The sequence below is a fragment of the Tenebrio molitor genome, chromosome 3 (genome assembly GCF_963966145.1).
Source record: "Tenebrio molitor chromosome 3, icTenMoli1.1, whole genome shotgun sequence".
NCBI lineage: Eukaryota > Metazoa > Arthropoda > Insecta > Coleoptera > Tenebrionidae > Tenebrio > Tenebrio molitor.
The window spans coordinates 21,237,529-21,251,893 of NC_091048.1; the positions used below are offsets into that span (position 1 = coordinate 21,237,529).

Below are 14,365 nucleotides of genomic sequence, written 5' to 3' on the forward strand. Positions count from 1 at the left end.
AATTTCCTTTGTTGTAGCAGTTTATTCCAACTTCCAACTAACAGTACGTTTTCACTGACAACATTTTAGGTCCTGCAACAATCTGCACAAGGAAATCACTCTAACAATGATGTCCGCAAATGCGACTAAAATCTCGCCACGAAACTTTAAAGAAACTTTCTGGTAAACATTGATTATTTCTCAAGCAAAGAACCAGTTCCAGTTAAAAATCTATGAACAATAAAAGATTACTTCATTCTAATTTAACTGTTAAGTCTGTGTTTTTCATTTTGTGGCAAATATTATTTTTTGAATTATAAAAAAGAGAATGAAAACTATTCGTTCACATTTTTTAGAGTAACGAACTGTAGTTACTAAATTCAAAATGATGAATAAAAGTGGTACTTGGCAGCATAGCAACCATTACTGCATAGTAATGAATTTTGCATAATAGTAAATTATGCAACAACTGCATAAAGTAGTACTTTTTTCAAGAATGGTAATCCCACGAGTGGAAAAAAGACTATGCATGATTTCAGTGCAATCTTTGTTTCTTTGAATGTCTGCAGTTGGAAAAACACTCAACAACAAAATACAAATCTAAAATGACGTTTCTAAAGCTAAAATCGTGAGACAACTTCAATTGTTTTCAATGCACTCTCATGACTCGGCTATTTCGGTGCATGTATTTGCATAACGCCAGAGTGAAATAATGACACGTCACTTTTTATTTATTTTTTTCTATTAGCTTAAAACGAGGGTTCACGCACTAAAAATTGTATAAATATGTAACACTGAAAATATCGGTATACGCACAATTACTTTAAAATTTTAAATAGCTGCGTTCAAAATATATTCCCCAGAAGAAATTGTACTTTTTGTTTTTTTTACTTTCTTTGGCTTCCATCTTCTCCAAATTGGAATATTTAAATTATCTGGTAGAACAATGTATTTTTATTATTATTATTAACGGTAATACAATGTAAACAAAGATATATTCGTACATCATTACCTTGCAATGTTACCGTAGTGGAATTAAATTTTTTTTTTCAATTTCCAAAGCTTCTAAATTCTCTATTATGCAGGACTAGATATTGGTAGTGTATGTATAACCGGGAAAGTGGTATACATATAACTAAATATACAGGGTGTCCCAGAACTCGCGGATCAAATTGAAACTGTATATTCCTTGATGGTAATGAAGGTAAAAAACGTTTAGAAAAATATTCAGGGTGCAACAGCTTTTTAGTTATGAATTAATCAAATTGACCAATAGAGCTCGATCTAATTTTCCCTTTATGAGAAAATTGAGTACCTTCCCTCAATTGCCAAGCAACGTATAATTCGATGAATAATAAAATTATTTTGAATATTTATCTGGTCAACTTGTCGAAACAGACGTCAAAAGTGACAGCTACTTTTGAAATAACCAAAAATGGGATAATTGCGCCAAAGGAAGGTGAATAATTATACAGAATCTAAATCAGGGAACGCAAGAAGTTTCTTCTTCCGACAATGAATGAAATATGGTTTGTTATGAGCGAAAATTTCCAGAGCAATTGTAACCTTGAGGGGTATGGGAAATTGACGGGAGGGATATGATGAATTGAACCTTTGTTGATGGAAGGTAAAATGGCGACGTAGCGTCAAGTGAGTAATACATATTACTACCTTAAAAATCTTAGTAAAAAGTGAAATATGCAGGGCCTGTGAAGTGAATCGGAATCACAAGAAATTTATCCTGACTCCTGTGCATACACTCTGCATCTGCAACGTATTAGCGCAGCTACACGAGCGGGACGAGTCATCGTCGAAATGAAAGAAAAGACTTTTAGGAACATTCTTGACATTGCTAAAAAAGCTGGAGTTACACGTAGGTTTTGAGCAACAAATCAAGCATAGTGGCAGTTCTGAAAGAAAGAAGACAAAACTGGATTGAACTAACCTATTTATTTTAGCATCATTATTAGTAAAAATTTAAGATCAAATTTTATAACTAAACGATGTAGAATGCAACAAATGAAATAAGAAACATGCAAAATAAAAAGAATAATTTATAACATGTGTTCAAATTGACCACCTTTCATCTGAAGGAATAGGCGAGCTCGTTTTATTAAATTTTCCCTTGCCAGTCTAAGCACATTAGGAATAACAGTAGCCAGTGTTTCGTGAATTTGGTCATTTAGTTCTTCTAAAATATTGATAGGTTCGCGGTAAATATAGTTTTTCAAATATACTTCTTCTACCGTCGTCATCAAAGGACTGAAGAACAGCATCTTCAGTCTCTGGCGTTCTAACTTCTCGCGGGGGACCACCAATTTCTTGTCAGGTAGGCACCAAGGACCCAGTGTCTCGAGCACGGTACACCAACCATAGAAATACGTTATAATTTGGATATGGCAAACGTCGTGGAAAACGTATTGCATCCTTGCTTCCTCACGTGCATTGCGCGGGCACTTTCCATAAATTATGAGCATTTCGGCATACTCTGCAGCTGTATATATGATTTCAATACGAAGTTTGACAATTTCGAATCAAATTATAACTTGACGTTGTCAAAATCTTCACAGTTGCCCAAACATTTACTTGAAATTCCATACCATTCTTACTAGAATTATGTTGCTAGGCAATTCAAACCTTTGGTTAAATTTACGTGAAATTCAAATTAACAGCGTCCTTCTGATTGGTCAACTTGAATTATTCATTACAAAAAATCGATTATACCCTGTCCTTTTTTTAAACGCTATTGCTTTCAGTTATCACCAAGGAAAACGCACTGTAAATTTGATCCGCGAGTTCTGGGACACCTGTATAAACTTTCCTAGTTTGACATCTGTCAAAGATAACTTCAAAATTTACAATAAATTAATGCTTTTTAAGACTTTGCCCAAACGAACACGAAGAATGTTGTTTGAACTCACTAACTTCAAAATGACATTTCGCAAACGCAACAGTTAACCGCGAACGTAGATTTTGCCCACTAGTGCTTCAAAATCATCCAAAAAGTATTGGCCTTTTTGAGAATTCTGAAAATAATTTGACTTGATAATAATAAAATCTGCTTTACAAAACGTCATTTCTCCAATTTGGATGTTGAAAATTTCGAAAGAATGAAAATAAATTGCTATTAATTCGATTGACATAAGGTACTAGGTATATCACAAAGGTATCGCCAACGGTGCAGAGTTGGTGCAAAGATATATCTCCCTCTTTTAATTTCGAGCAATGTTAAGTTAATCTGTTTGACATGATACAAAAATCCCTTAAAATTGTGTATACTTCTATCTTTGTCACACTCACGGGATTTATCGATAATGTCCTCTCTTTTAATTTCGAGGGGAAAAATTGTGGCGGAACGGCGCTACCTTCTAAAGATATAGTACCTTAGATTGACACTTGAATAAGCGCCATCTATTCACTAAATTGGAAACTAATGGGTAATAAAAATGGTAATGTTCGTTTCAAAAAATATTGTACAAACCTCGATGCGCGAAGACGTATTCGGCACATTTGCGCAAATGAGGCACTCGCTCCTTCGTCGCTTGTGCCTCAAATAATGCGCTCATGTGCGAAAAATGTCTTCTCGCACTCGGTTCGTAAATAACTACATAATTCAATATTCGTGCGCTGTCAGTTTTCAGGTATTCGGCCTGTTTTGGCTTGGCTGACGCGTGGTGCTTCAAATTTCGGCCTCATACCTGAAAAATGATCTGACAGCGCTACTCATATGAAAATAACTATTGCTTGTTTATTTATGTTACTGAAGCAACTTGCCCACTAGAGTTTCATTTTTAATTTCGTGTGGTTGAATTCCCATTTTAAGTATAAGCTGCGGTCGTACTCGAACCAGTCATTTCAATAAAACATCACTTTTCTAAACTATTTGCGAAATATACTATTTTTACACCTGTCATCTTGCATATTATAAAATATACAGCAACGTTTACTTTCCTACATCTTATAGTAAAATATAAATAACCTGCGTTCAGAATCTAATAGGTATGTTGGGAGTAGCATTTTTGAACGTAGGTATGTCTGTTAATGGCGTTTTATTTATATTCCTTAGTTTAACTTTCGGTTATGCAGATTAAGTAACGACAAGCGTGCCAGTTTTTGAAGACAAGTTACCTTCTACACAAACGTATAAAAATGTTCGTTTGAGGGTTAGAGGGTCGAGATTTGTAAAGAAACTTTTTTATGGCATTTAGTGCGTTATAGTGACATATTAATCATATAGGGAAAATATGGGTACATAATTCGTTGTCTTGATTAGACGTAGATACATTTTTACATTTATATTCTGGTAATTAACCTATTCAGTCACGTCATCAACCTGCAAAATCGAACAACTCTTGCAATCTATGGATATCAGATGTCTGCCATTTTATCCAATTGTTTCCTCGCAGTGCAGGTCATAAAATACCGTGAAAATTGCAATATCCGGCATAAATCGCATCCTGTCCCGAGGAGGTCGTGCGTTAATAATGTTTAATAAGGATAATAAGTAAATACCGGGATTCCCAAACCAACAGCATTCCGTGATGTATGTTATTTAGCTTTTTATTTTGGGTGTGCTCCTGTTTTGCAACGTAATTCCATTATGCACGCAACATTTTTCCCGGTCTCTATATCTATACAGAATAGACCGACACAATGTAGTTACCCGGACGCTTTAACTAAATCCATTAATAACAACTATTTGGTCATAAAAGAGCCAATATCGCCGAAAATAGTTACATTATGCAGAGAATGGATATTGCCGAGTACATTGCTGTGTCAACGTCTCAATTGAAGAAGAACGCTGATCGCAGCCGAATCTTCTACATAGAGATACTTTCATGATATAAACCGTCCGTTTTTTTAAATGGCTCCAGGTGGCGCGACGGAGACCTGACCATAACCTGTACCACTGCAAAAGAACGAGACGGTCGAAATGCACTTAACTGCAGTAGACACCCACCTTAGCCGGCTAAATCCTCCTTACGGCCGAACTGATCGATGCAGGGATTTAATAAGAAGGCCGATTTGGCAATAAATGGTTTTTACTCCGTATGAGGAAGTTTAATGCCGATAGAAGGCACTAAAGCAGGATAAGTGCAGCCCTATTTTAATAATCGACTCCCTGCTTCAATTTCATTTCGCCACTTATTTATTGGATTCGCTCCGCCAGCTTCGATAATTTCTGCACCACCCCATTAGCTCCCTCCGAACGATAAACGCCACAAAACAAATCGAGACTTCAAACGTTATGGAAACTTGATAGCGCCGAAAAAAAATCTGTTAACGCGAACGATAACGATCTTCGGGTGGAAAAGAACAAACAGACGGCGATCCGTCAAGTTGTGTGTTAAATAAAATAAAATTCCCGCCCTCCTCGCTTATTTAACTCCGTGATTGTTTCGGAGCCATTCAAGGGAAAACAATGGCATTTTAATGAGACAGGTGGAGGAAAGCATTTTTTATGTAGGCGGTATTAAAATCTGGAATTATAATATTAAGTATGATATATTCGGGGCAAAAATCGTAATTTACACGAAAATAGACTTTTTATGACCTGAAAGCAGTGCTTCTGATATAAAATCTGAAAAGTCGTAAAATACAGTTGACAGTTGTTCCCAAATATTTAGCGCACAAACGCTACGCAATACACGGAAAGAAACATGCATTACCGGTAACGATTAAATCACTTTAACTGGTTCGCTATTAAAATCTATTTGTTACCGCTGGAATTCAGATAAAATGTAAAATATTTGTTCCATTCTTAATAAATTATTTATTTTTATGCAAATTCTCCACGGCAAATTGTATCGGATTATAATCGAAATAAATTCAGCATAAAAACAATGGGAAATAAGGTACTTCTGTGTAGCAGTGCAAAAGAACAAAGAGTATCGATTAGATCGTTACCAGAGACCATCATACAATAAAGAGTTTTATGGCATCAAACAGTTAGAATTCGCTAGATTTAAGATGATCATAAATATTAGGCCTTAGGCTATTCGACAATCGATTCGAATTAATTCAATCTAATCGATAAAGTCCTTTCAAAGGATTGGAATGAAGCTTTCCGGATTCAGCGATGATAATCACCGAAACTTACATTCTTGTCAGGACTCCTCACAAAGACTGTGATCATATTTAACGTGCACAGATAATTATAATTAAAATTTTCAGTTTATGTTGGGCGAACTACCCGAAAAATTTAAAGATACATAATATAATAATTAACCAAAACAGATTTCCTCTTTTACAATCCTAGTTAGTGAATAAAAAGAAACGTTGGAACGAGCTTTGAAATAACAAAGTTTGAATGTGATTATAAGTTAACAAAACTTTGTTAACTAACAACAAAAATCTTATAGAAGTTTAAACAGTTACTCGTTTTTTACTCTCGTTGTGAGTGATATAAGACTTCTTTTTCATGAATGGTTCACCACACAATGCATTAAAAAAAGTTTGTAAACGTTCTTTCAACTGATATAGCGAACTGTGAACATAATAACTCTCGATTTTTGATGTTCCTTAAGGTAGCCATGCACGAGTTGGATTTCCTCAAGGTTCGGCCTGAACAGTCCAAGCCTTGAGGAATTCCTCAAAGTGTGTGGCGGCGTCCTTGAGGCCGCGGTGGGTGGGAGAAACACACAAATCCCGAACAAAAATCAATTCTTTTTCCGCCTTGAGGCCAGATTTTCCCAGTCTCTTGCTGCGTGTATGTGTTGTCATAACCGTATTTTCTTCAGCGATAAAAGGAGTGACCAATGAAAGAAGATGTATCGTGGTTCACCCACAAGGAAATGTTTCGGGAAAACCTCTAGTTCAGTAATTAAATTCTTGTGGGAATACACGCGTCTCTTCAAAAACCACTCCTTGCACCATACACCTTTTTTGCGCCTTTTCTTGCGAAAGCAGTTCGATACACATTGACGAAAATAATTTGCAAAACTACGAGAACAACCAAGAACCACCACCAGTCAACACAGAACTAGTGTGTTGAGCTGGAGTTGAATCTGGAGAAAATCTCCAAGGTCTTTTCTTTGAGCATTTCCTTGAGAAAAATCCGGTCCGTGTGTGGGTGAGGATTCGGTAGAGGAAATCCCCAAGGAAATCCCGGAGGCTTTTTCCTTGAGGAAACCCCGTTCGTGTATAGCTACCTTTACAGTGAGGTAACTACGAGTACCAGCGCAGGTCTGAAATTTCTTTCTTATTCAGAAACTAGATTTTTAAATTATTTGAAACTGACACGACGTAGGAATACAGTGTTGGCAAACTGTTCAAGAGAGTGCTTCTTCTACGCAACGACAAACAATAGTTGTTTTCATATCAGCTAGTCGCTGATCACAGCTGATCACACCTTAACACATTATGAAACAAAATTTGTTTGTTATCTATTTGCTTTTCTTTTCTGAAATTATAATTTCATAATGGTGACAGACAGCGAACCTACTTTTTCAACTGAAAACACTGAGGGCCATAAATGTGAACAAAAACAAGAAACATTGCTATATTTAACTATACAGGGTATTTAACGAGTGATAATGAGCCCAACGGAATTGAAAATGCAACACACACTACATTTCCGAAAAAGCTGGCTACTGAAATTGAAATATCCGGCTTTTTTTGAAAATGTATTGTTGGTTGCATCTTTAATTCCGTCGGGCTCATTATCACTCGTGAAAACCTTGTATTTGATTTTCATTGTTCAAAGTAGTAATATGTTTCAAAAAACCACACGCAACTACTTTGAAAAGCGTAGGTCGTAGTAAATATGTATAACGGTTGTTTTTTCAAATTTAGCGTCGAAGTTGGCGTTGAAGAGTCGATTGTGAACGTACCACCGGATTGCAACTCTGATCGCTGTTAACATGCAATTTGAAAAATGAGTCTTTTTTAGACGAGTGGTTGATCAGCTTTTTAAATCTAACCTCACTTTTTGCGTCGTTTGTGTTTTTAATCTGCAATTTGAAAAATCAGTGTTTTTAAGACGAGCGGTTCATTCACAATCTACTCTTCAACGCCAACTTCGACGCCAAATTCAAAGAAACACAGTTTACTGTAAAGCCAGATACTCCCTGTTGTTCAAAATTTTTTTAAATATATTTTTTGACTTTCGTTAAGAAATAAACAAAAATTAAAATGACCAGCACGAAGCATTTACATGATTATCTAACAATTTCAAATGTTTCAGGAAACAAAGATAACATCTCGGTGTGTATTTATTCTTGAATAAACTTAAAAATTAAAATTAAAAATTAACCGTTCATTGTGAATGGTTGGTAAATATGCCTCAAAACTGTCCCGCATGCAATCTGTTAATACGGTACTTGCTGCAAAAATATATGTAAAAGGGTTGACGATTATTTGAAATTTATTGAAAAACTTTGCTCCACTTGATTACATTAAATATCACATTCACTCGGTGATACATTACAATAATTCTTGCGTGATTATGCTGTCATTCCACAGGTGCCACGATGGTTATCAAATTATTTTATATTGCAGATAGTAAACAATTGTTAATATCATATCTATACTTCCTGGTCACAACTTCCATTACTGATGAAATGGGGTTAGTTAAAAATAAGTTTTTCACTTTTGATGTAGTTTGTAGAGAGACAAGCAGCAGACTACCTTTCTAGATCTAATATGTACATCGATCTTGAATTTCAGTGTTGGAGCAATTCCAATGCCTTGTTCTTCAATCCACAGTTGTAAAATTTTGGTATGGAGCACCAGGTATGACTTTCAGGTTCTAAAATCATGTTTCAACACAATTGTAAATATAAACATTTTTAGTATAATCTTGTTCAATTTGTACAATTTAGGTTTAAAATGTGCGTGTGCAAGATTACAGATATTTTTGACTGGCACCAAAATCAATTTCCTCAAGGAACGGGGGACAGTAGAACCAAAAAGTGAGAGTAAAGTAAATCAAAGAATTTGGTGTGTATCGGAATTTCTGTGAAACAAAGTGATCAGTTTCAGAGTCATTTAAATTAAATATTATCCTGTCGAACCCGTGATTTCAACCGTTCGATTAACTCATCAACCTCTAAAAGGCCTTTCCCATTCGAAATTGTGTCATGACATGACCGATGATATGTAGAGTCAACCTTCCCCTAAACTTCGGCAACTCCGCGAAAATCGTGACAAATTCCCTGCTCGGCCAGCTCCACGTCAAACTTATTGTTCCCGACTCTTTGTGATCTTAATTTCGCGGCGTGAATAAGGTCTAAAGTAGCGTTTTGTCTGTTGTACGGGCTCATCGGAAAAAGTTTCTTTGAGGTCTCCTGAAAGTCGCCGTTTTTTCTCCGCCCCCTTCATATTTCATAGCGACATGAATGGAAAAGTTGTAGTCTTGCGAACGATGTCAGCAAACAAGTTGTTAAAGGAGGCCGAAAAGACCAGACTGAAGAGGACCGCGAGGGAAGGGGGACGGGACACCGTCCACCGAACTAAAACAAACTGTCAAAAGCTAATTGCAAAACGGGTTAACCTGTAAAGTCATAAAGTTCCCTCCCACAGTTAATTAAATGTAATGGTTCAAAAGGCCTTTCAGGCAATTTCACTTGCACGGACGTCGGCCATTGTGAGAAAGGAAGGTCGCCACATCGTAATTCCTCGAATCACCCCCGAAACTAGGAATTGCGCACTCAATCACATGAATATTTCCCGACCGCATTACATTCACGATGGCCCTTGTAAATATTTAAAAGCTCCCGGGATGTTCTCCGTCATTCGGATTAATTTTATAAGCCAAACGGAAATATCGGGATTTACTGTCGAAAATTTTGTTTGCTCTCCTTCACGCAGCCAGACTTAAGCGATCTGGGGGTGTTTGTGACGTTCGACTCGGAAAAAGTTTTCCGTATCTACGGCCGCAAGGAGACGTCCCCGGCTAATGAGAATTTTTGGGGACGCAGCGGGACATAAACAGCGACGTGATGACCCTCCAGGAAGATATATTTTGCACATAATCGGACTCGGGAAGGTCCCATTGTATTATCTGGGCACACGTGAATGTACTGAAACTACAATGCAATCGAGTTAATGTACCGTAAAATACGGATTTAAATTAAAATTACTTCCAAGTGTTTATTTTTCGCGTAGTCTACGTCCTTGGTTTTGATTTGGACGTTCCAGGGATGGCACCACTGTCGCCTTCTGATACACTGTATCAATGTGACGCTGGTGTTTTACGATTCCCATAAATCAGAATAAGTTTACATCAAGAAAACTACATCTTATTACACTACATTACTCGGCAAATACAATGTCTCTCCTTCTACGTGCCGTGCGACTTCCAAATTTATCCACTCCCGAATCGGATATGATTGCATTCTGCTCTATTATTTCCCAAAGACATTCCACTCCACTATATCCCGGTCACCATAAAATTTTATTGGAAACGCAAATGCCTTTAGACTTAATCTAAATATTTGCGAAAACCGCGTCGAAAAATAGAACCGTATTACCCGAAAACATGGTACATTGACAGTTATTTGCCGATTTACGCATCCACGACCACAGTTACATATCGGGGGAAAAAACCTTTTCCCGTCGATGCCGAACAATCGCGTAACGCATAAAAAGGTATGGGCGGTAGTATAGCCGCCGCTCTTTTCGAATGTACAGTGCGACTGATTTGATTTGTCTCACTGCCGCTAAATTTTTATTGTTGATGACACCGAGTCGTTCCAGATGAAAATGTCATTTTTATTCCTATAAAACACCCACGATCTAACAAATCGAAGGAAGTTTCCCGGCACGTACTCCTAATCCATGCATGCACATCCCCAAATTACAAATTACACCTCGATTAAAGTCCTCATTATAAACTTACGCGACTGCCTTACATGTACTCCTATCATGTGCTCCAATGAAAACCTAGGCTGAGTAGGCGTTGAAAAAATTAAACCTTTTGGAACAATGTAAAGAATGACATTTGTTTATGTTTAATCGGCACATAATTGCAATTTTAGCAAAAGGTGTCCTTAGATATTTGCTTCCACAATATGAATCGTTAGTTATTCTATTTTTAATGTAAAACATTGCAGAGAAAAAATGTTTTTGTTTATAAATTTTAGGTTAGCTGTCAACATGCCTTAATTACAACTATTGTAGCAATTTACACTTTAAAAAAGCAAAAAACTGACGGTTTCCAAGCGTTCGCAGCCCAGGATTTCATTTGAATACCCCATAATTATTATGAACTTGCGCAACAAAACAAAAAATATAAATACCGAAAGGAGTTAAAAATTTCAGTACCTAAAAAAACATTCGTCAAAGATTTCACCTCAAGCTATGTTCTTTTAGGTTTTGTCTGTCATAAAAAGTAAAACTTGGACTTAAAAATATTTATTAAATTTAGTGTTTTTTACTTCACTTTTCACTGGTTGATTAAATATTACAATTGTGATTCGCGACCCAAAAACAACACACATGTCCCATATCCGCACGAAACAACTCAACGGTACGTACTCGTATTAGGAAAATGTGAAAAAAAAATCAATATCCTTTATTCTCAAAGATATTGGCATTTTTCTGGAACTAAGTTTGGCAACATGTCGGACTCATCTCAATCATGTTTGAGAAAGAAGAACTTAAAGTGCAAAAGGCAACAGAAGTTAAAATGGATCTTGAAATGCATGTCTAAAAAAAATCCTTAAAATCTTTTCCAATAATCAAAATACATAAATGATAGCAAAAGTGTAACTTTTGAGCCCTTATATCGGTTTTCTTTTTTAATTTCACCTCGTAGTAGGCATTGAAGAGTCGATGTGAACGCACCACTCGTGTAAAACGTCAGATTTAAACAGCTGATCGGTGATCCGTAACCCGTACAGTGCATTCATAATCGACTCTTCAACGCCTACTATGAGGTGAAATTAAAAAAACACCCGATACATAGCTTTAAAATAAAAGAATATTCGATTTTTTAAAACATCTTTCTTCTATAATCTTTTATTGATTTCCTTTCACCCTTACAGTTTATTACCAAACTAAAGCTGACGCGCGTTTCGACAGCAAGGATATCATCATCAGATAGGGACGACACAAAAACGTAGTTAACTTGGTTAGGTAGCTGATGGTTAAACCAGTTAAAGTGCGAATTCTAAAAAATTTGATTTGAAATACAGGGTCATCATAAATGATTGTCCCATCGCAGTTGGCGTTGAAAACCCACACATTGGGATGTGCCGCTAGCTTCGCAACGTTAGACAAACTAGTAGACAAACTGTTAACCCTCCGTTCATGGAGTTATTAACAGTCAAATTTGGAAATTTGCTTCGATTGTAATGGGGAAATATATTGAATTAGTATCAATAACACATAATTCAACAAGCAGAATAAATAATCCAGCACTAATTTTATCATTTTGATTATTGGTTTATTTGAAATTTCATCTTTAAAAATAAAAGACTTTGCTGTTCATAAATTTGAAGCTACTGCAACATCGCAACTAAGCTAGAATGATTTTTCGAACTTGAGGAAAGCCAGAAAGTAACACGAAACGTCACTAATGTTTATTTTTTTAATTTTATTTTTTAATTATTATTATTATTATTAAATTCAAATTATAATTTTTTATAATATAATTGAGTAGATTTGGCCGGTTAAATGTAAAAGGTTTAACCTGGTTAATTAACTGATTTGGTCCACCCATCTGGGTGATGTATTCTGCGGCATATTTTGTATTGTATGTCCAAACAATCAGTAAATATTTTTCCGAATATGATCAAACATTGTCTCCTAATAATTATGTTTGCCTTCGACATAAATAAAATTTGTCCTCAGAACTGATCTTGTTCAACTTATTGCCAACTGCATCAGAAAACTTTACATTTGCTCAATCCAGAACGGTAACAGCTCGCAAACGCGACGACGAATTGTTCGTACAGAAGATCTTGAATTGTCATCTCCATAAATTTCTCTTCTAATGTCCACTGCATTCATAGGTGGATTCTTTTTTGACAGCCAATTTTGTTATCTCCTCTTTGAGTTGTTATCCTGATTCTTTTTCCTGGGGTCATTAATGGTGTTCCATATCTTGTAATGCTTTATTGCGCTGAAAGCCACAAACCTCGAGCACCAACTTCAAGAGTATTTGTTTATGGACGGACAACAATTGTAATTTTGTCACTGTAACTTTGTCATTCCTAATCGAATTGAAGGTTGCACGTGAATAAACAAAACTGACCAAAGATAAAGGTCTTTTTGTAATGAAATTAAATCAATTAAAAATAATTACTCCAAAAACTTTAATGAAAGCTGACCAAGGTAATGAATTAGATAGAAAACAAAAGAATGAACAATTAAAAAATATGCATTATGTATGTTTCTTACAAACATTTTGCCTCGAGCGTGACTAAAAAGCCCGTTGCTAACTTCACCTCGTGACTAAAGCGCAAAAAGTCACAGTTTGTCAGGGTGTATTTAAAAGATCACTTATGCCCGTTTGCACAGGCGTACTAAGCAATGCTTAAGTATTGGAATCACATTGTTATCCAATACTTAAGCATTGTACGACCGACGGTGCAAACGGGCATTAGCGTCATGGAAACATATGCAATAAATGTCGTTTTAAACATAGGAGTAGAAAAATTTTATTTGATGTTACAATGGAATTCCACATTTCAGTCCCATAAACTAGAATGGCATAACAGAATATCAATCAAAACAAGAACGGACTCTCAAGCATTTTAACAATGGACTGAAGATGTACGTCTGTACGAAGTACAATTGGTCGGTGTCAAATTTTCTCTGAACGTTGAACTTTAATCAAAACAATATTCAATTTGAGTTTAAAAATAGACGGTACGCAACAGTTGTCATTCGCAAGTCTCCCTCGATTCCTAAGTAGCGCCTAATTTTGACAATTTATCCTTGTAATGCGAAGAGTTATTTTGAGACAGTCAAACTGAACACAATCCATACGGAAAAATAATTTTAAAACGACAATTTGTTTGCGAAACATGACAATTCTACGAAATGGCTGGCATTAATGGATCGATCTATAAATAATTGCATACCATTCGCTTATTGATGTATCACTCGCATTCAAATAAACTCATGATTTTTATTACTGAATAAAATTTACCAACACGCGCTGCATTCTGTCAATAAATAGAATCTATCAGGACTGTGTCGACGACCATTTTTTTCAGACAAATTTCCATTAAAATGTAATAACAAAAAATTACTGTACACACGACCGAATTTTTCATTAATTTAGTGTTCAACTACAACACGATCACATGTGTTAAATTTAACAATAACTGTAATTACCACTGTGTCGATAGATAAATATTTGTTTTCCAGCACAATCATTGTTTGTTCGGAGCTGAATTTCTCTATCGGCAAAATTCCATTAAGATCTGTTTGGATA

At 35.9% G+C, this 14,365-nt stretch overlaps 1 protein-coding gene and 1 long non-coding RNA gene across 10 annotated transcripts in view; one reads left to right on the forward strand and one right to left on the reverse strand.

The window, feature by feature from the left end:
• Camta (Calmodulin-binding transcription activator) overlaps nt 1-14,365 on the reverse strand; it is a 249,043-nt gene that overhangs the window by 143,621 nt on the left and 91,057 nt on the right. The gene's annotated exons all lie outside the window — the stretch shown is intronic.
• On the forward strand, nt 1,457-2,039 carry LOC138126895 (uncharacterized). Its single transcript, XR_011157997.1, has 2 exons — nt 1,457-1,629; nt 1,684-2,039. It is a non-coding gene; the product is annotated as an uncharacterized lncRNA (long non-coding RNA).